The following is a 21,888-nucleotide window of genomic DNA, read 5'->3' on the forward strand; positions in this document are numbered from 1 at the left end:
GGTTTCCATGGAAGCCAGAAAAGAGTGGATTAAAGTTGAATCCATCCTGCAAGAGCAATCTTTCAGGAACAGTGATATAAAACATCAGACACCCATGGACATAGAATTGCAGCCTTGGTCATATAAAGAGATGGTCTGAAAATACTTTAAAGCAATCTTCTTTCCTTTGTTTCAATGAACTTCTCCCTGTTACTTTTATAAATAGAGAAGCATTATAAAAATTTAACCTCATTAGTTTGAAAAGTTTGCTGGTTGCTGATATTGGACATTAAATTTCTTGTTTCATTAATAGCTATGAGGTTTGGACATACTTTAGAATAGATTCCAATTATCTCTGATTTCTTTGAATCATAATGTCCTTGTGCCTTGGCCTTTATACATGTTATATTAATCTGATGATTCTTCAATGGACCATCACTCAGAGTATCTGTGCATGCTGTTTTCTTGCTGATAATGAATATTTCCTGTAACATGGCATAAATGAAACAGAATTATCCTACACCTGTCCAAATATGGAATATTCCTTTTCCTACAAATAATCCCACCTTCCCATAACACTATATCCCACTGGGTTGCTTTTTCCATTGCTAAATAGTCTATCGAGGAGACTTTGATCCCAGTGATTTAGAACATGGATGGGTAGAAGGTAAGTAAGGATTCTCTGTTTACTCTCTAGCTCAGTGATGGCAAACCTTTTCGGCACTCGGTGCCCAAAAGGGAGCACTTCGTGTGTGCTCGTAAGGGCCGCGACCAGGAAGAGGAGCTGCCCAGGGGGCATGCGCGTGCTGGATAAGGTACTTCTGGTCAGCAAGTCCTTCTGATAAGGTCCTTCCAGCCAGCAAGTCTTCTGGTTACTGCCATGCATGTGCACGCACTGATCAGATGACCGGCGCGCATGCTCACACCAGAAAACAAAAGCCCATCTCTTCCAGTTTTCTGGCATTGCCGCACACACAAAGGCCAGCTGATTGTCATGTGTGCATGCGTGCCAAAAACCCAGAAGAGGAACAGGTGACACCACACATGCCAGGTGACATGGCTCTGCGTGCCACTTCGAGCACACATGCCATAGGTTCGCCATCACGGCTCTAGCTGATTTACAATTATTCTGAAAAAATAATTTAACAATAGAAAAGTTGAAACAACAAGAGCCCTTTGCCATTGCTGCCGTGTCCAAATCACAATCAGCCTTGGGAATCTCTTCCGCAAAATAGTAATAGTAATCAGCCTCCTTTCCAAAAGCCATGTCTTTCTCTGTTGGGTAGTTTTAGAGTTTTATGTTCAGATCTTCAGTATCATTGTTCTTGTATATATATGCTCACTGAGGGAAGAGTCAAGTGAGTAATTGGTTCTGGCCTCTGACCTTTCATTTTGAGTTTGGCTCCATCCCCAGCCATTATTTTACACAATTTTTCAACTTCCTCCCACTGTTATTTTTTTTTTCATCATAATTTTAGGAGACTGATGACTCTCCCAGATTTGATACTTAGAGTCAGATCTTTCTACAATGAATGCAGGAAAAAAAATCCTGTGCTTTATTTTATTTTCTTGTCAGCTTTTTTTGCAGTTCCTGATTTATTTTTGAAGAAATGCAGGTAATATCTTTATGCTGATGCAGTCATATGTTTCAAAGGGATTCTTCTAGGTATCAAATGACCAGGCATGTTATGTTGTTGTTCTGTAGATTACACTTTCTGAATTCTGCTTAATATCTAATATAGTGTTTCTCAACCTCAGCAACTTTAAGATGTGTGGACTTCAATTCCCAGAATTCCCCAGCCAACATGGTCAATTCTGCTGATCTTGCAAGTTACTTATTTGCTTTCTCAACATTCTCACGAAAATCAAAATAGACTCCTGATACAATAAAATATGCACACAAATATCCTAGTCATATTAATTTCATTATCATGGGTGCAGTTGAAGAAGAGATGCATAGGAAATTTTCCTATGCATAGGAAACTTTTCAGAACAGGAATGAGAATATAATCTGCTACCATGCTTAGATTAGTGTACTCTACTTACCCTAATAATTGACTTATTATTATTATTAGATTTTTATCCCACATTTTAAAATAAGGTGATAATTACAAGACTGTCGAGCTTACTATTTTCGATGTATCACCATATAGAAAATAAAGATAATTAAAGGTTGGATACTTCTTCCCTTTTCTTTGGCAGTATCACTACTTTATAGAAGCAGTTTAAATGACATTACTGATTGATTAAAAATTCTGCATATTGCCAATTCCAGACAATTTCCAATATATAATCACAGCATAACAATCACAAACAGTATCTTTAACTACAGACTAATAAAGTATACCAAGACCCCCTAGTTCCTCCACGTTATCGAAGGCCTATCTTGATGACGGGCTTTGGAACCCCGAGAGATGGCATGCAGCGAAGAGGGGGTTGAGGGGTTTTTTATCGGGTTTTTTAAGGAAAATTTTAAGGGGACCCGGGAGGAGGGGAGGGGTTGTAGAGATGGACCTGGGGGGGGTTCATATAGCCACTGGGCGGGATGATGGGTCGCTTGGGCGCAGCAGAGGGATCACGGAAGAAAATTGGTCTGGGGAACAACGAGGTGTAGGGAAGGGCAGTGTAACTGAAATAGTGAGTGGGAGGGGCAGATATGACGGGCGCAGGGGACCACATCATGTTCCGGGGGTGTGCATACGCTGTCTACGAGCGATTGCACACTCCACCCCCAATGCGCGACTCGGGTCCTGGATTGCACAGAGCCTCAGGCCCTGGGTCCGTGGCTGATGCTTTGTAATGCCAGGTCAGTTGTTAACAAAGCCCCCCTCATTTGTGATCTTATTTTGGACGGGGGTGCAGACCTGGCAGGTATTACAGAGACCTGGCTGGGCCACGAGGGCGGGGTTCCCCTCATTGAAATGTGCCCACCAGGTTTCTGTGCATTTCACCAGCCAAGGGCTCAGGGGAGGGGTGGGGGAGTGGCGGCAATTATTCGGGAAAGTCTTAGTCTGAGGGAGACCACTGTTCCTCAGATAGCCGGATGTGAGTCCCTCCTCGTGAAGTGGGGCCATGGGAGGCAGATGGCTTTGCTGACTACATACCTGGCTCCCTGCCACGTGGCGGCGACCCTGCCCGAGCTGCTCGATGTTATTACCGGGGTGGCAGTTGATACCCCCAGACTTATTGTCATGGGGGATTTCAACCTGCCATCTGCAGGTGAGGCGTCAGAAGTGGCTCGGGAGTTCATGGCTTCCATGGCGGCCATGGATCTGACCCAATTAGTTCAAGGCCCTACTCACACAGGGGGACACACTCTGGACTTGATTTTTGTCTCTGGTCAGTGGATGAATGATCTTGGTAGAGGGGACTTAGACATTAAACCCTTGTCATGGACAGATCATTCTCTTCTTCACTTGGATTTTCCTGCCGTTTCCCCCCACCGCAGGGAGACGGAACCGGTTAAATGGTTCCATCCCAGGCGCCTGATGGATCCCGAAAGGTTCCTGATGGAGCTTGGGCCATTTCCTGAGACCTTGGCACACGACTCAACTGAAGACCTGGTGGCTGCCTGGGAGAGGGCGGCCACTGGGGCTTTGGACCGTGTCGTGCCTTTGCGGCCTCTGACCCGATGCCAACCACAATTGGCTCCTTGGTTCTCTGAGGAGCTGAGAGAGATGAAGCGTCGGAAAAGACGCCTAGAGAGCATTTGGAGGACTAGTCAATCCGATTCCAACCGGACACTGGTGAGGTCTTATATCAAGATCTACCTAGTGGCGATAAAAGTGGCGAAATCTAACTATTTTTCCGCTCTTATCGCATCTGCAGAGAACCGCCCAGCCACTTTGTTTAGGGTGACCCACTCCCTTCTTCAGGGGGGAGTGCGGGGTCGAGCTGAGGATTTTGTGCAATTCCTGCATGATAAAGTCGCGCGGATTCGGGAAGGCTTGGACTCTGACTGGGTGAGTCCAGGGGGGAGACGAGGGCAGGTCTTGAGAACATTATCTGGGAGGAGTTTGATCCTGTGGCTCCCGAGGATGTGGACAGAGTTCTGGGTAGGATTAGTGCCGCCACATGTTTATTGGACCTGTGTCCCCCCTGGTTGGTACTGGCTTCCCAGGAGGTTACCCGAGGCTGGCTCCAGGGGATTATAAGTGCTTCTCTGAGCGAGGGTGCCTTTCCCGCTGCCTTGAAAGAGGCGGTGGTGAGACCCCTCCTCAAGAAGCCTTCCCTGGACGCGGCTGAATTAGCCAAGTACCGTCCGGTCTCCAACCTTCGTTTTGTGGTGAAGGTTGTTGAGAGTGTGGTGGCATGACAACTGTCCGGGCACCTGGATGAAGCTATCTATCTGGACCCGTACCAGTCGGGCTTCAGGCAGGGGTACAGCACAGAAACGTCATTGGTCGCGTTGGTGGATGATCTCTGGAGGGCTTGGGACAGGGGCTGCTCCTCTGTCCTGGTCCTGTTAGATCTCTCAGCGGCTTTTGATACCATCGACCATGGTATCATGCTGCAGCGGTTGAGGGGGTTAGGAATAGGGGGCACCATTTTGCGGTGGTTCTCCTCCTTCTTCTCCGACCGCTCGCAGTTCGTGTTGACCGGGGGGCAGAGGTCGACTTCGAGGCGCCTTGCATGGGGAGTGCCACATGGGTCGGTCCTCTCGCCCCTTCTGTTCAACATTTATGTGAAGCCGCTGGGTGAGATCATCCGTGGTTTTGGGGTGAGAGTCCATCTGTACACTGATGATACTCAGCTGTACATCTCCACCCCAGACCACCCCAACGATGCCCTTGATGTGATGTCTCGCTGCCTGGAGGCCGTGCGGGTCTGGATGGGGAGAAATAGGCTCAGACTCAACCCCTCCAAGACCGAGTGGCTGTGGTTTCCGGCGCCGCGATATAGTCAGCTGGTACCATCGCTGACTATTGGGGGTGAGTCTTTACCCCCCACAGAGAGGGCCCGCAATCTGGGCGTCCTCCTGGACGCATGGCTGTCTTTAGAAGAACATATGATGGCCGTGGCCAGGGGGGCTTTTTATCAGGTTCGCCTGATCCACCAGTTGTGGCCCTTTCTGGACCGTGACGCCTTGCGCACAGTCACTCACGCCCTTGTCACCTCCCGACTGGACTACTGCAATGCTGTCTCCATGGGGCTCCCTTTGAAAAGCACCCGGAGGCTCCAGCTGGTCCAGAATGCGCGGGTGGTTATGGGTGCAACTCGTTGTGCCCACGTGACACCCCTCCTGTGGAGCTGCACTGGCTCCGTGGTCTTCCGGGTGCGATTCAAGGTGTTGGTTACCACCTTTAAAGCGCTCCATGGCATTGGACCCGGGTACCTTCGAGACCGTCTTCTGCCACCAGTAGCCTCCCACCGGCCAGTCTGCTCCCACAGAGAGGGTCTCCTCAGGGTGCCATCGGCCAAATTATGTCGGCTGGCGACACCCAGGGGGAGGCCCTTCTCTGTGGGAGCCCCTGCCCTTTGGAATGAACTCCCCCCAGAAATTCGCAAAATCTCTGATCTCCATGTGTTTCACTGTGCCCTCAAAACCATGTTGTTCCGCCAGGCTGGGCTATCAATATAAAGATTTTAATTGGTTTTAAATTGGGTTTTTAAATTCGGGGTTTTATAAATTGGGCCTACTATTTAATAATTTTAATTATTTTTAAATATTGTCTGTCCTTGTGTTTTTAATTAGGCTGTACACCGCCCTGAGTCCTTCGGGAGAGGGCGGTATAGAAATAAAATTAATAAATAAATAAATAATAAATAAATAAATAAATAGTACAGTGATGGCTAACCTTTTTGCCATCACGTGCCAAAAGGGGAAGTCGCATGGGGGGTCGCATGTGTGTGTGCCCACACCCATAATTTTATGCGCCATGCCCCCGCCCATGCATGCATGATCCATCCACAGTCCCCCGCTTTTGGCACGTGATGGCACAGTGGACCAGTAGGCCCATTTTTCACCCTCCCCCGACTCCAGAGGCTTTCTAGGAGCCTGGGGAGGGCAAAAACGGCCTTCCCCCCGCCCCCCTCCTCCGGAGGCCCTCTGGAGTCTGGAAATGGACTGTTTCACTATTTCTGGTGGGCCCAGAAGGCCAAAAATTGGCTGGCCGGCCGGCACGCACATGTGCGCTGGAGCTGAGCTCGCGTGCCCACTGTTATGGCTCCACATGCCACCTGTGGCACCTCGTGTGCCACACATGCCACCTGTGGCACACGTGCCATGGGTTCGCCATCATGGCCCTAGTAAAAGCATTCAATATCTATCAGCCTTTCTTTATATACATGACAAGATAATCAATTCTAAAGCTGTGGAAAAAAGTTGTTTTTTTACTGCATCTCTAAAAGCAGCAAGAGAGGAGCCAGCTGTAGCTCTGGAGGAAAGTTATTCTAAAGAATAGGGGTAACAATTGAAAAGAGTTACCTTTGTCCTAAAATTTTGAAGAGGAAGAACGCGGAACATCTCCTCCTTTAGTCTATGTGTACAAGTAGGCAATTAAGCATATAAGCAATGAAACAGTTGAGTTTTTCCAAAGGTTTCCAAAGGATTTAATTGCCATGGTAGCTCCATGTAAAGTACATTGCATAGGCCAATTCAAGGGAATGAAGGTTTGAGTTATTGTTGCCAGAGTCTCCTACTTCAAATAGAACTCCAGCTAATGCATTAGCTGAAGCAGCACATAGACTTGTTTGGTTATAATCTCCATCTGCTAATCCAGGCAGAAGTGATACCAAGATACCCCCGAATTGCAGATCTGCTGTTTCTGGGAGAATAAGTTTCCTGAGTAAGTATGGGAGCCAACATAAAATCAGAATTATTTTTAGACAAGGAGTATCTTTTGTCATGATTTAGTTGTAGTTTGTTCCTCCCTATTCAATCCCCATAGTATGCAGACAACATATCATGGTTTTAACTGTAGCAGAATTTGGGGTTGATTATACACACCCCGAAATTGCATATGAGTTTGATATAAGTGATAAAGAGCATGTGTGAGACTACATAAAGTTGAGTGCTACATAAAGGAAAAACCAATAGTTCAATCTCTTTCCCAGTACAAGAAAAATAACCTTCTTCTCAAGTAAAAGTTGGAATCTCTGTAATACCGCCCACTTCCAACTTTTATGGATGTTCAGAAAGCTACTGTGATGAACAGAATGAAATGCACTGAAAGATCAAGCAAAACCTGGTCATATGCTCCCTATCCAAGTCCTGCCTCTGTTACCAGTGCTGTTTCAGTCCCATGCCCAGACTTAGACAGAAAGAAATCTAGATAATGATGTGCTATTATTTCCAAGACTGAAGAGATTGGAGACTAGACTAATGCTGTTGTATATGGCTTGATTGTATGGTTATCTATATAAAAGAGCCATGGTGACTTAGTAATTAGAATGCAGTATTGCAGGGTAACTCTGCCCACTGTCAGGAGTTCGATCTTGACTGGCTCAAGGTTGATTCAGCTTTCAATCCTTCCGAGGTCGATAAAATGAGGACCCAGATTGCTTCGGGCAATATGCTGACTCTGTAAACCACTTAAAGAGTGCTGTAAAGCACTATGAAGTGGTATATAAGTCTAAGTGCAATTGCTATTGCTATATGGTTAGATCACGGGTGTCAAACTCGCAGCGTCATCATGTGACATTTTGCAATGGTTTTTCCTTCACTGAGCTGGGATGGGCATCAACAGGCCACCAGTTTGACACCTCTGGGTTAGATGATCTCCTCAAAAGGGAGACTATTCCATCTTCCAAGGGAGCAAATGCAAAACCCTTTCCCAAAGAAGCATTTCATATCCATCCATGTTCATCTTCTCTACTTGTCCATAGAAACCATACTGGCATAAAACCCATAATGCAGAAAATCCTCTTCACTTCATTGAAATTTATATCAACATTTAATATGATAACCGTGCAAGACAATGTGCCATGCTGGGTTCTGTCCAAACCCAAATCAATATTTGTATGTTTGTCAGCAAAATATTTATGAAGGATATCACTGTAGCCTGCCTAGTGGATCATCCTGCCCATTCATCCCAAACAAGGGAATGGGTACAATAGTCCAACCTTATGACATTCATTAATGCAATCAATGTGGAGAAGTACAAGATCACATTTAGTGTGCTAGGCATCTAAACTTTCTAGAGATTGACCAAATACATAGGGAAACATTTGCCAGATTGATTGATTATTTATTTCATTTGGATACTGCACCATTTACCATATATGTTGTAATAATAAAAATAATTTATTAACTTTATATTTACCTAGGTCTCAGAGATTCTGGGCAATTATTCAGAGCATCCAAGAAATGAATAATAATAAATTCAACAGAGTACTTATAATGGTACAACTTAAATATCCACCAAAAACACTCTAATGTAGATGACTCTCAGTGTACAAATGTTCCAAATGTTGTTTGGAAGAATTCTATTCTTAACTTTTAATTTCTAGAAAAATCCCCAACTGAAACTAATTGAATCCTGAAGATGCCTAAGGCAAACCATTCAAAGGAATCTTACAATCCTGTGAAAGTCACAGAAGTCAATGAACTAAAACTAATTTGGACCTGTTTCTCCTATCCCCAATCTCAAATCCTAGTCCATTCGGTCCTGCTACTACTACCATGTCGGTCAAATGCCCAGGCCATTGTCTCACTAGGCCCTCTGCAGCAAGACTGTATCCTTCTTCTCTTATCATGGGAAAGGACAGCTATTCCTGCTACTACTTGTTCCTCTGTTAACAAGAAACTACCATTTATCCTTTAGCACGGATACATAAACGGCAATGACAATAAGCTCTTCCAATGTCTCCTCTTGTTGTTGCCCACCAGCAGCCTGCGCGGATCGTGGCTGATCCCGACGAAGAGGATCCTCTTGGTGTGGTGTCACGCCAGCAGCCTGCACAGCCAGCGCTCGCGTCGGACAGCGAAGAGGCTGAAGAGGATGTGGTGCCAGAGGCAGAGACTCAGCCAGAGCCTTCAGAACCTCCAGAGGTTCCTTCAAGTGGAGAGAGCAAAGTGGAGGAGCCTCTCCTCAATGCTTGAGCACGCAGGGCTGCCAAAAGGCAGGAGTGACTACTCAGGAGGAGGAGGTCTACTCGAGAGTAGGGCTTGAGGATAATTGGCCACTCCCTTAGCCTATTTAAGTCGCACACAGCTAGTGCTTTCTTGCTGGAAACAACTCGTATTTATTATCAGAGTATTTTGGTTTATCATATCTTGTTTTCTGGGCTGGTTGCCAACCTTTGCCGGTCTTGTTTATTCTTGCTACTTAATAAATTTGATACGGACCGTTGGTGTGTGTCAATATCCTCAGAAATCCAGAGCTGGGGCAGAACACCTCTAGTTAGTTTGACCAGAATCCTGCAATCCCAAAAGCTTCATCCCACCCCCACATAATTCACATGTGTCTCACCTGCCAGCTTCTGACCTGACAAATTACAAATCCAGACCATTTCCAGGTAGCCTCCAAAATTATGATAGTGTTTCTAACAACCTTGGCAAAGGGGACATTGGCACCTTCTCCTTTCCTCTTCACAGTATATATTTACAATTCTAATTGAAGTCTAATTTAAATATTTTTTTCTTTAAATTCCATGTATTTTTCAATTGATCTATGCAGTCATAAAAAGTACAAGATCTTGGTTTATCTAACACATGATTTATAAAGCACAATAGCTCTGTTCATATATCACATAAACCCAAACAAAACAAAGCATGAATCAGGATGTGATTCAGTTATCATGGAATTCTGTTGGAATCTACTCTTAGGTAACAATGCATAGAGCGTTAATCATGTCCCATACATTCAATTATAAGCATGTTAATTTATTTGTTTTGGATGTCTCTGCTTTATCATAAAGCATTTAACTACAGTGTTCTTTGGAATACAAACAATAGAAAAGCAGAAGGTAATTATGGCTAAATATGGAGTATAGATTCTCCCTAGAGATGTGATTATGGGGGCTGTCATAGAGAACTTCCTCATATCAAAATCTACCAGCGTTGCTAAATAGGATTCACAGAATGACAGTGCCTAATGAAATGCTTTATAATTTTGTGCTTGTAAAAATTCTGCAATCACAAAGACTTCTTCCTTATTGTAGCGAGTTTATTTTTCTAGAATAGACAGATACAGGTACAGGGAAATGGAAATGGAAATGGAAATAATATTGTATTACTTCAAACTCTTTTTTAAAGCTGTCTCATATGCTAACCCTATACACTGAGGTGAGAATTTAAGGCTAATAGCTTTTGTTTCTGCTTAGAGAACTCTATTTGGTTCATCTATTCTAATTCATCCACTTGATAATTACAGGCCTCTAATTTTCCCAGACACAGCTGACACCTGGACAAATATAGCATGTAACTCAGGAATTAAGGGAATCTGCTAAACTCTGAATATGACAATGAATTCTATGAAATACAAGTTTGAACCAGAAATATTACCCACAAAATCAGAACAAAACATACAATAGGCTAGACGAGGATTGTCAGCTTGTCATTATGCTGATGGCTGTTAACATCCACAATTACAGAAGACTACATATCAATTATTATTTGTCTGGAACATGAACTTCCCGGAGCATGAAAGGAAGGGATACAGCCTGCATTTCTGTCTCCTATCTTCAGCTAATTAGTGCTGTTTTTAATGGCTTCATCTACCCAGGATCAATTGTCTAATGGGAATGGTTCTCTGTCAGTTAATAAGGTGGAGAACTATATAATACGATTATGTCTGGCTCCAAAATAGTGCTTCAAATAACACTAAAACAATCATGTGATGAAATAAATAGATAGTTACCGCAATGTTAGTTAGTCCTGGAAGGATGAGGGGAAAACAGACACAGGCACATTGATACTATTTCTACAAAAGTTAGAGATGTGTAATAATTGTGAAGGTTTTATTTAATTGAGAAAAGGAACGAATTGGGATAAAGGTCCTGGTTAAAAGATTGTAAGCGGTCTTTGTTCAGTTTCCTCCTAATCTCTAACTTGCAATTAATTTTCCACTCAATAGTTAAAACCGTTTCCAAATTCTCCAATAGATTCATTTAAATTACTTGGCAAGAATAAGCAACAATTTTTGATATGAATAACCTGAACTAGACTAGACTAGACTAGACTAGACTAGACTAGACTAGACTAGACTAGACTAGACTAGACTAGACTAAATTTAGGCTAGGCTATTGAAATAAAAAAACTGAAAACATTCAGATGGGATAAAGGATTCAGCAGAATCATGATATCCCACTCTCTGACTTAGGAAATCCTGTTCAATTTCATTCGGCCTTCCAAAATTTAATCAAATATTATCTTTATGTTTTTCTTCTCAGCAACCATGGCACATTTTGTGTTTCTGAAAAAGGGTGTATTCAGATTTTCTTTATATAGTATGTGGTAACTCATGCTCTAAGTATATGGAAAGAGGCCTTGTGTAGGACTTTACATGTGGTTGTGTTTGCATAGGCACTTTTTTTATTGATGTGGATTGCTCAATCCTTGCTCTACATTAGTCTGCCTCACCCTAGCAGTGATTCAAATGGAACTTGCAATGACTAATGGCATTTTATAAAACAAAAGGTTTTTTTTTTTATTGAAATAAAATTGCTTCTAAATCTCCACTTTCTTTGTCACTCCAACAGTGTACTTCAGTAGTGGGTTTCAAATTTTTTTTACTACCGGTTCTGTGGGTGTGGCTTGGTGGGTGTGGCATAGTTTGGTGGGCGTGGCGTGGCTTGGTCGGTGTGGCGTGGTTGGCATGGCAGGGGAAGGATACTGTAAAATCTCCATTCCCACCCCACTCCAGGGGAAGGATACTGCAAAATCTCCAATCCCTCCCCACTCCAGGGGAAGGATACTGCAAAATCCCCATTTCCTCCTTTATCAGCTGGGACTCAGGAGGCAGAGAATAGATTGGGGTGGGGCCAGTCAGAATTTTTACTACTGGTTCTCCGAACCATTCAAAATTTCTGCTACCGGTTCTCCAGAACTGATCAAAACCTGCTGAAACCCACCTCTGGTGTACTTGTACTGTTCTGTAGGGTAATTTTCTTTCTCTTCTTTATAATAATTTTATTAAAGAAAATGCTGTTGTTTTGAACTTTTAATAGTTAAAAAGCAGATAAGGAGCAATTTATAAAAGTGATTAAGAGATGAGACTAAGCAGAACTTTATGCCCCTATATCTACATTGTGGCTGTGAGCTTGCTGGGAATCCTTCTGACTCTCAGCTGCTCTGCTCAAATGCTAACTGCAGGCACCTCAGTTCCTGCAGTTCACTCACAAGGATCAGTTGTCCAAAGTGCAAATGGGTGATCTCATGATCTCTCCTTTTACTGGAGAGGCTTGGTTACTGTCTGGTCACCAATCTCATCACAATGTTGTCTCTGCTCCTTCCGAAATGACTATTTTGCCATGAAACTTCACCAGACGTCCCTGCAGGATCATTTTCTAGTTGCTGTCCCATCTTCATAACCTGCAATCCCTACATTAGTATTGTTACAAACATGGACCTTGGTCTCAGTAGACCAAGATTAACAGAACTGGTCCAATACCAGGATACCAGATGTCAAAGACTGTTTTCCAGGATTTGTGAATTGAAAAAAAATAGAAAGTGGAAGATAAGCATCTCTAGGCCTGTACCTTGTTACCCATCATTCTGAAATGGGTGCATTCAGAACTCAAATGAAGGGGGGGGGACTCTCTCTCTTTCTCTCTTTTTTGTAACCTCTGTAATTCAGACTTCAGATAATCTGATTTCACTAAAGTAAGAAAAGGTTTTCTCCTGTCTCTGCCTCAACTATCTAAATGCTATGCTGATACAGAAATCCTCTATTCTCTTGAATTTGTATTATTCAGTCAACTCTTCAGTGTCCCATGTGGAGACTGGAAGAGAATAAAGGGAATCTTAGGGACAGTAAATATAAGAGTGAGCTTATCTGCTGTTTGTGCAAACATCCTAAACTCTACTCTTCAACTGACACACTTCAGAACAGGTAACTTCTATAACAGATACTTTTATTTGAGTAAAGTACAGCCAGAGGCAACTTTAGAGACGCTACAGACTATCTGCCACTGTTTCAAAAGCTGCAGTAAAAGAAAAAGGGTGTATCTGCATAGTCCTAAAAAAAAGGAAAGGAAACTGAATTTTGTCAATATATTATGTTCTCTCCAAGTACTAGTTTAAAACTTTTATAAAATAAAATGGGAATTGAATTCACTTTGTCTCTGTGCTTTTGAGTGTGGTTTTCTAAGATGGATGTCAGACTACGGATCTTATCAAAACCAACCAAAAATTAAAATGAGGAATAGTTCTTTGTTCCTAATATAGTTAGGAGTTCCATGTTATGGGTTTTCTTTTAACTATTTGTGTTCTTATATGCCATACTGTGCAATTTATTAACTCATGCTTCTTAAGGAACGACATAATTGCTTTTTTGACTGAAAGTCAGTATGTTTTAGCATTCTCTTCCTAAATTTCATTTGATGAAGACTTAGAGCTATGTCCATGAAAAATGTGGGTAATGCCTCTATTGTAAATAAAAAGATTGAATATTATACATTTTTTTGTTTTAAAAGCACAGCTAAAATAAACTAAGGGAAAAAAGCACTGGTTTTTACATGATTTAATTCCTGAAATTCTCCTTTGGTTGGCATAAGTGACATTTTTTTTTCTTTGGGAAAGAAATATGGAAAGGACTGTTATAAAAATCAGGAAGCACCTTATAAACAATTAATCTCTCAGGGAAATAAGGAGGAATGAGTCCACGGAGAGAGGGAGAAAGGGGATATTATTAATTTAAGTCTCCACTGATTTTGCTGAGTCTACTCAAAGCATGACTTAATGTGGATCTAGTCCAATGAAATATAAATAATAGGAATCACAGATAGATGAATACTCAGGATTTGTCAGCTAGTAAGAAAAAATTAATTTCTTGTGATGCACCCAATTTGTAAGTCCTGGAATGTAAGACTGATAAACCATATGATTGTTGAGCAATTTTTGTATATAATATTTGATGAAAATGAATCACAAAAAGACACACAAACAGAAGAATATATTTTTATACTATGTAGCAGTGGTGGGTTCCTCCCGATTCGGCCTGGTTCTCCCGAGCTGGTAGCGGTAACGATATGATGTCACCAAACCAGTTCTGCCCCCCCACCCCCCTCTGCGCCCCCCACCCCCTGCACCCTCCCCCGCATTATTCTTATCTTTTATTGGCCCCACCCCCAATCTATTGCTGCTTCCTGAGTCTCAGCTGATGGCTAGAGAGAAAAAAACTGTTTAAACTCTTGCCGTCGGGCTTCAAAGGGCCACCCTACAGCTGATGAGTGTTAAAAGAAACAAATGAGTAGACTGGTGCCTGCAAAAATACATGAGTAGATCAGTGCCTGCAAAAATAAATGGGTAGATCGGTACAGCTCTGCAAGCAGTTAAAAGCCTGGTAGACCAGTACCTCTGCTAAATCCTAAATAATTGTGACATGACCATCAAGCCATGCCCACAAAATAAGCCACGCCCACAGAACCAATAGTAAAAAAAATTAGAACCCACCCCTATGTAGATTGTATTAATTTTATCTGTGTGGTATAACATTTAATAAAAATATTTTTAAAGATAATTCACTGAGAGATTTTGGATTTTTAGCTCAATCTTTCTCACATAAAATGATGAAAAAATCTGTGGGATTTAGCTTGAATTTTTGAAAGAAAGATGGCTATAAATAAATCAGTCAATGGTTCTCCACCTGTGGTCCATGGACCTTTGGGGGATGTCAATGTTGTCACAGGGAGTCTGTGAAGGCTTGAAGACAGGTTATGGTTTAAATTTTGGGAGGGTGTAGCCATGGACTGTGGCCACAAAAGGTATTTTAAAGGGGGTCTGTAGTGAAGAAAAGGTTGAGAACCAGTGAAATAAGTACATAAATATGGTATGGTACCATTTGCAAATTATTTAAAACTTAATTCATGATAACTTGCTTAGATATATTTAAAAGGAATTACAAATAGGTCGTAAATTTAATGCATATAGCTTAGACCTGTTTTCTTACACTCTTCATCAGGCAAAATTGTTAAATTGTCTATTAATAGGTTTTCTAAATCCTCAAAAATACAACTATTATAAAACTTTGATCAAAGTATTGAAATCATCCTTTCTCTAGATTTTTATTTTTCCCTTTGGAGAACATAGCTATTACTGCTTTTTACTTCATAAGCAATCAAAACCCAACATAATTTCCATTTTCACAATTCGAATAGTTGAATAAGACCACAGATGTATTGGCAAAAATAAGACTCTATTGGGTTTATTGGAAGCGTTTAAATGTTGGAGCGTGTTTGTGCTCATTTTGATAAAGACCAGAAAAGTTTCCAAATGCTGTTGAGTTCAAATACATATAAACTATGGTATTTACCATTAAGTAATAGTACATACATAGAGTAGAAATATTGTCATATATAACACTTTTGTGGATTAGAGATTTTCACAAAAACACTTGGGTTCTTTTTAAAATGTTTAAGAATTCTTAAATAAGAGACAGCTTGCCTATTATTTCTTAATTTAATACTGGAAAATCTTGGTATGTTTGACTTTTTAATTCTCTCTGTGAGGTGGACTAATAATACCAAAGATAAATGAAAGATTACTGCGTATGTTAATTTATAACATCATCTCATGGCTGATTTGGTTGCTTCACTCTAACTGTCATCTTCTATGCTTCGCCATTCTGGTTGATTAATTACACTTAGCACTTAATCGGCTGTTTCTCATAAAATCTCTCTGTGGAGCTCTAGCAAAGGCAATGTGTAAACATATGCTAATCACTGCCATGTATGCAACTTTTTTCACTGTAATTCTGTTTGAGTTTGTATCTTCATATAAACTGTAACCTGTGGAAGGTTCATTTTATAAGATAGGAAAAGCTGTAAAATATCTCCATGCATTCCTAATATAATAGAGTAGTATCTTGGTACTCAACTGCTTTGAAAATCATCGAATTTGATACTCAACACATTTCGATGCAAAAATTGTATCCCGGTGCTCATCATTTGTTTGGTACTCAATGCACAAGCTAGTACTTGTCAGTTGTCTTATGACTCACTAGATTATTCCTTTGGGGAAAATTTTGTTTGGTACTCATTGTTTTTGGTACTCATTGCGCCTTCCAGAACCAACTAATGCTGAGTACCAAGTACCACTGTATAGGCACAACAATTCAACAAAAATCATGTTTCTCCAAATATTGCAAAGCAGGTTTGGCTCAAAATAATTGTGACATAAATATATAAAGCCCAGATAAATAGCAGTACTAACTGTTCTGACAAAACTAAGGTTAGACCAATAAATAAATAGCTGAGACACCACCAATTATATAGTTGCAAGCTGGATGGAAAGCCAAATATCCTAAAAGATAATTTCTTACACTTTCTTACAGTTCTCTGTAAGTGAGAAATACATCTATGAAGTCACCACAAATCAAGCTTCCCTGAAAGGAAACCTTATTTTGAATCCTACTTTTGACTAACTTTATTATAACTCCCTTATAATCTATATAAACCTATTAGTACTATGATGACAGTTTCTTCATGTTTTAATGAGAGATGATAAATTTCAATGGAATAAATAGATACAAATTATATTTATTTATTTATTTGCTTACTTGTTTTAATTTTTAAACCACCAATAACCAAAGTTTTCTGGGTGGTTTACAATAAAATATACTAAAGCAGTATAATTCAAATAAAAACCTATACAATAAAATTCATATAAAATGCAAAATGAAAGCAGCCATACAGCATTAAGGTGGTTATTCAAAATGTAAAACAATATGGATTAAAATCCAAAGCCAATTAAAAGTCCTAGAAAAATGAAAAGATCTTCAACAGGTACCAAAATAGATGCCAGTTGAGGCTCTTTGAGGAAGGAATTCCATAAATGAGATCCATCACAAAGAAAGTTCTGTTCCTTATAGAATTACACATTACCTCCTTTGGTGAGCAGACATGAAGGAGAACTTCATTGCAGAGCCATTGGTATTTTGTTTTTCCTCTTATTGGAACAGTATTACAATGTAAGGCTATCCAACTAGCTTCAAACTGGACAACCAGCAGATGTCAGCATACAGTTTTCTTTATTATCATCTCTAGGGAATCCTGGATTTTTACAAACCAGATCTGGACCATACTTAAGAGTGTTTCCAAAAAGAAAGGTGGCATATAAATCTAATAAAACACAACTAAAATCATCGTAAAGGTTACTCTACGTCATTTGCTGAAACAGATTTTCATAAAGGCCTTTAAAAGGCACATCTGTTTTTCTTTAGAAATTTCTCTAACATAAAGAAATGGTATGAGGAAAGAGGAGGCACATAATATGTTTGGAGGAAGTGGCTGATTAGGTCGTTCAAGGTGTCTGCCCAGTGTGATCAAAAAAGCCAAGATGGACACCACAATAATATGATCAAGGTTTATGTGACACAGAGCTTCTATCTCATTATTAGACTAAGAATTAGACCAATTCTTAGAAGTCATGGGGATTAGTGATTATTACAATGGTGGAAGTGTGATTGCCTTTAAAGGCCATCTGCTGGGAAACTAGTAGGTTTACTTCTGCAGTTGGTTGGCCACTATAACAATAGACTGCTAGACTAGATGGACTAGCAGAGCATGGCTCATATCCTTATGGATTCTGGTCGGCATTGTTCATCAGATCTAGCATGTTCCTTTAATGGGAAATGCAAATGTGCTAACATACTGTTGAATATAAGAGGTTAGATAGCTATTAAGGATTTACTCAGTATCTCCTTATCTATTACTCTGTCATGATTACTAATCTGAGGTCATTTCCTTCTGCCTTTCTTCTGAGGCATACTCAAAGAACTCTTGTTCTTAGACATGCATCCTGGTGAGTAGTAGTTAATCGGGTACTAGATTTTGCCATCACAATAATGAATATATTGTAAATAAATGTCCTTTTTGTTATGGTTATAAAATAGTTTCACTAATCATTACTCAGATCAGATTTTCACTCTTTGAGGTGCACACAGAAGATTTCAACCTCTAAACCAGAGCTGGGCAACTACGGCCCCTTTACAACCTGTGGACTTCAATTCTCAGAATTCTACTGGCTCAGGAATTCTGGGAATTGAAGTCCACAGATCGTAAAGGGGCAATAGTTGCCCAGCCCTGCTCTAATGTCTTTGTGGAAAATTGAACATTCCAGGTTTACTGAGCAGGTTAGAAAATGTAGGTTAGGTTAAGGAATGTAGGTTCCAGGAAGTTGCCCAGGCAGCTATTCTGGCACTAAGGTCTCTTTCATTTGTCTCTCCTCAATTAAAGAGTCACTCAGGCTTGCAAAATATAAATACTGAATATGCTTATCTTAAATAAACATTTAATTCACTCTGATATATTCAACAGATTCCAATCTTTAATAATATATAATATCATGCCTTCAGAAGTGTGTCTGAAAGAAGGAACTATATCTATGTTCAAATAAACCAACTCAAATCTTTATTATGTTCGTAGACCAGTATAAAATAACACAAAGTATTTCCTTTTTCTGAAAAATCCTTTTGAAAGAAATTGAATTTTTAAAAATACAGCTTTCAGATGAAACTGCTGACAGCTCCTAACTAATTCAAGATGAATGTCAGAAAGAGTGATCAAAATGTAGCTCTAAGATCTTATGGTATTTCCTCTTGTACATTTCCCTAAAATTAAGTCTGCCCTTCTCCTCTTTTTAATACTCACATATTGGGGGAGGTGTTTTTATTTAAAAGTTTTGGGTGAAATTCATTCTGTTTTGCTAAGGAGCTTAATTTCTCATAAAGTTCTTTTCAGTGGATGAGAACTTAAGTTTCTATTTTCCTGAGTTAGCATCAAAAAATTAGTAAGAATGACACCTATTTTACCTGAGCATGCAAAATATATTTTATGTTACAATGTTTTTAATACTCTTAAATCCATTACTTTTAATAATGTTTGAGCATGAACACTGATAAAGTTCAAACAAATTTATTTTAATAGCGATCATAACATACAATATTTTCCCATTTTAGAAAATAGGCACTATGTTTTCCTCTAACTTCTCTTTTAGCAAAGGATTCTAAAAATGATTTCTCAGGGAAACTGTTAAATATGAATTTACTGATCTGTTGTAATATTCTGAAGTTATCCACAGAGCCATTTAATTCAGAGGCATATTATTATGTACTCAATTCACCTGAACTAATAAAACACCAGGAATTCTTTTTTTCTCCTTGTCAGCCTCCCAAGAGCTTCAAAATGACATTTTAGATGCCCATTCCAGAAAGCTGTTATATCTAAAGAACCAATGGGCTACCTATATCAGAACCTACAAAGCTCAGGATTCCTCCTTACTGTACGTACATGATATTAATGGTGATATGGATTGGAAACAGGAGAAAAGGAAGAGGATTTTCATTTCTTCTTCCCACCTCTATGATCTAAAGCAGGGTCTCCAACCTTAGCTTTGCTGGCTGAGGAATTCTGGGAGTTGAAGTCCACAAGTCTTAAAGTTGCCAAGGTTGGAGAACCCTCAACTCTAGACCATTACTGGTAACTTGTTCTATTGTTTGGTAATAAAAGAGAGAATTATCAATACATGTTTTAAAGAACTCTTTCACAATTTGTAGACCTGGCTTGGAAATGGAGAAGAAATGAGCAAACTGTTGGGGAAAGAAGAAAATCCTGAGAATGAGGAATTAAAATAGCCCTGCCTTGATTTTGTTTTGTAATTGGCACAGTTTCTCTAGCCAGGTGACAAATATAAGATGTTTTTACTTCATTGTTAGTAAAATTCTTCAAGTGGTCAAGAATTACTTCTTAAGAGGTTAAATGATACATATCAGCCAGTCTTTTTTATTCATTTTAGTAAAAATTTTGATTTAAGTTCATCAGCTGTGGTACAGTATATCTTCTTTCTAAGAGAATTTTCATTTTCACTCTAGCATCTTCCAAAATATTAGCTAGAGAGGCTTTCTACATGATGTAAACATGGTTTTGTAGGTGATTAATTGGGAAACAGGGGTATTTTATTCTGAACAGAAGAATGCGAGAGGCATGTAAATTCCACAAAGTAGGAAATTTACAAAAGATAAATATGTAAAAGCCCTCAAGCAGAATATTCAAATCAGAGCAAAGTAAAACACATTAACAAGATTGGAATTCGGAATGCAATAACAATCTACAGAAAGCTGATAAGGCTCTAGAATGTGCCTTTCCTAAGAATCTTGATCTTGATATGGCAGGTGATTCTTTCCTCAGGCAATAATTAATTCTGTTCCTAGGTTGGCTTGAATCTCTCCAGAGTTGAAACCTTCAATTATGACAACTAAGTCTCCAATTTATGATACATCTGTGACATAAAAAGGCTTAATTCTGCCAAAATACCTCAGGCTTTTATAGAATACAAAATGTAGGAAAGTTGGCTAGGATCCAAACCTAAGACAGGCATGGCCACTGGCAACTGCAATATACACAACCTATAAGAGTGCTTATCATGTAAAATTATTGATAATGTAATGATCTCCTCTGCCTTTGACAGAATGAACTTGGTAAGGATATGTGTAACTAAATGTTTTGTTCATTGGTTTATTTCTGCATTTAAGACATATACATGACTGCCCAGCTCAAACAATTGTGACTCTGGATGGCATATAATCAACATGTAAACAATAACAAACCAATATGGTACAAACAGCAACAAAAATTAATAGGTGATAAGAAACCAACTCTATCCAGAACAAGAATTAGATCTTGGGAAAGCAGAGGAGAGATTTAACAAATACTGTTTATTCTTATGGATGGAGTACCACCACATATCTCCCCTGATTTTCAAGGATGCTAAACAAGTAAATATACCTACATTTGAATGTTACTGTTTGAGAGATAATGGCTGAGTTATTTGAGACAAGCATGAGAATAAAAAAGTGGAGAACTATTTTGAAGGATGATTAAATTACCATGCGGCAAAATAGAAAAGAAGGAATGGCTGTTTGAGAGGTGGTAGAAGTGTTTATAGCTTATCTCCTTCTGCTAGAGAGAAGTAATTCTGACTCTTCTTTACAAAGGCAGCACTTCTCTGACCCACTTCACTTGATTCTCATGAATGTTGCCTTAGTGCGGATACTGCACTGATTACCTATCTTTTAAACAATATTTTTATTCATATAAAATAAATATTACATCTCATTTAACTATAACTGGTACCATTTCTTTATTCCCCTTTGTAAGGGGTTTTTTTTTCTGGCTCTATGATATTGTTTTGGCTTTTTTTAATCTCATGAGTTATGAGTGTTATTTCCATACAATTGCACATATTTTCCATATTTCACACAAGCCAGTTATTTATCACACACATATACATGTGTTTTGAATTATTTTTAAATTAGCTGCTCCTTACTATACATTTTTTAAAATTATACTGAGGATTTTTCAGCTTCAGAATCAATGATACAGTCGGTGCTTTATAATAGCCTGCCTTTTTATTTTCATAAGTTCTTTGTCTTTGCTTTCAAAGAACGAACAGGACTATGCACATTTGCGTTTACCAATATCTTTAGGGAACACTTTGTGAATTTCTATTCCACTTTTGGAATCACTTACTCACTTACTTAAGTGGAATCACTTAATCACATACTCTTTCTGTCACCAACAATGCCAGCTTCTTTTCAGAACAATAGTCTACAACCTGGTGGCCTTAACATGTGTTGGAAGTCCCTGAATTCCCAACCTACATGGCCTTTGACTAAGGAAAGCTGCTCTACTGTGCCTTCACAAAATTGTGGGATTAATATTCTTTATATTTCTATTCTATAGATTGCATTGTAGAGTAGTACTTTTTACAACCTCACTTTGCTATGTTTGGGGGGAAAAGGTAAGCAG

Source organism: Pantherophis guttatus, chromosome 3 (assembly GCF_059756535.1).
Source record: "Pantherophis guttatus breed Tessera chromosome 3, ASM5975653v1, whole genome shotgun sequence".
Lineage (NCBI taxonomy): Eukaryota > Metazoa > Chordata > Lepidosauria > Squamata > Colubridae > Pantherophis > Pantherophis guttatus.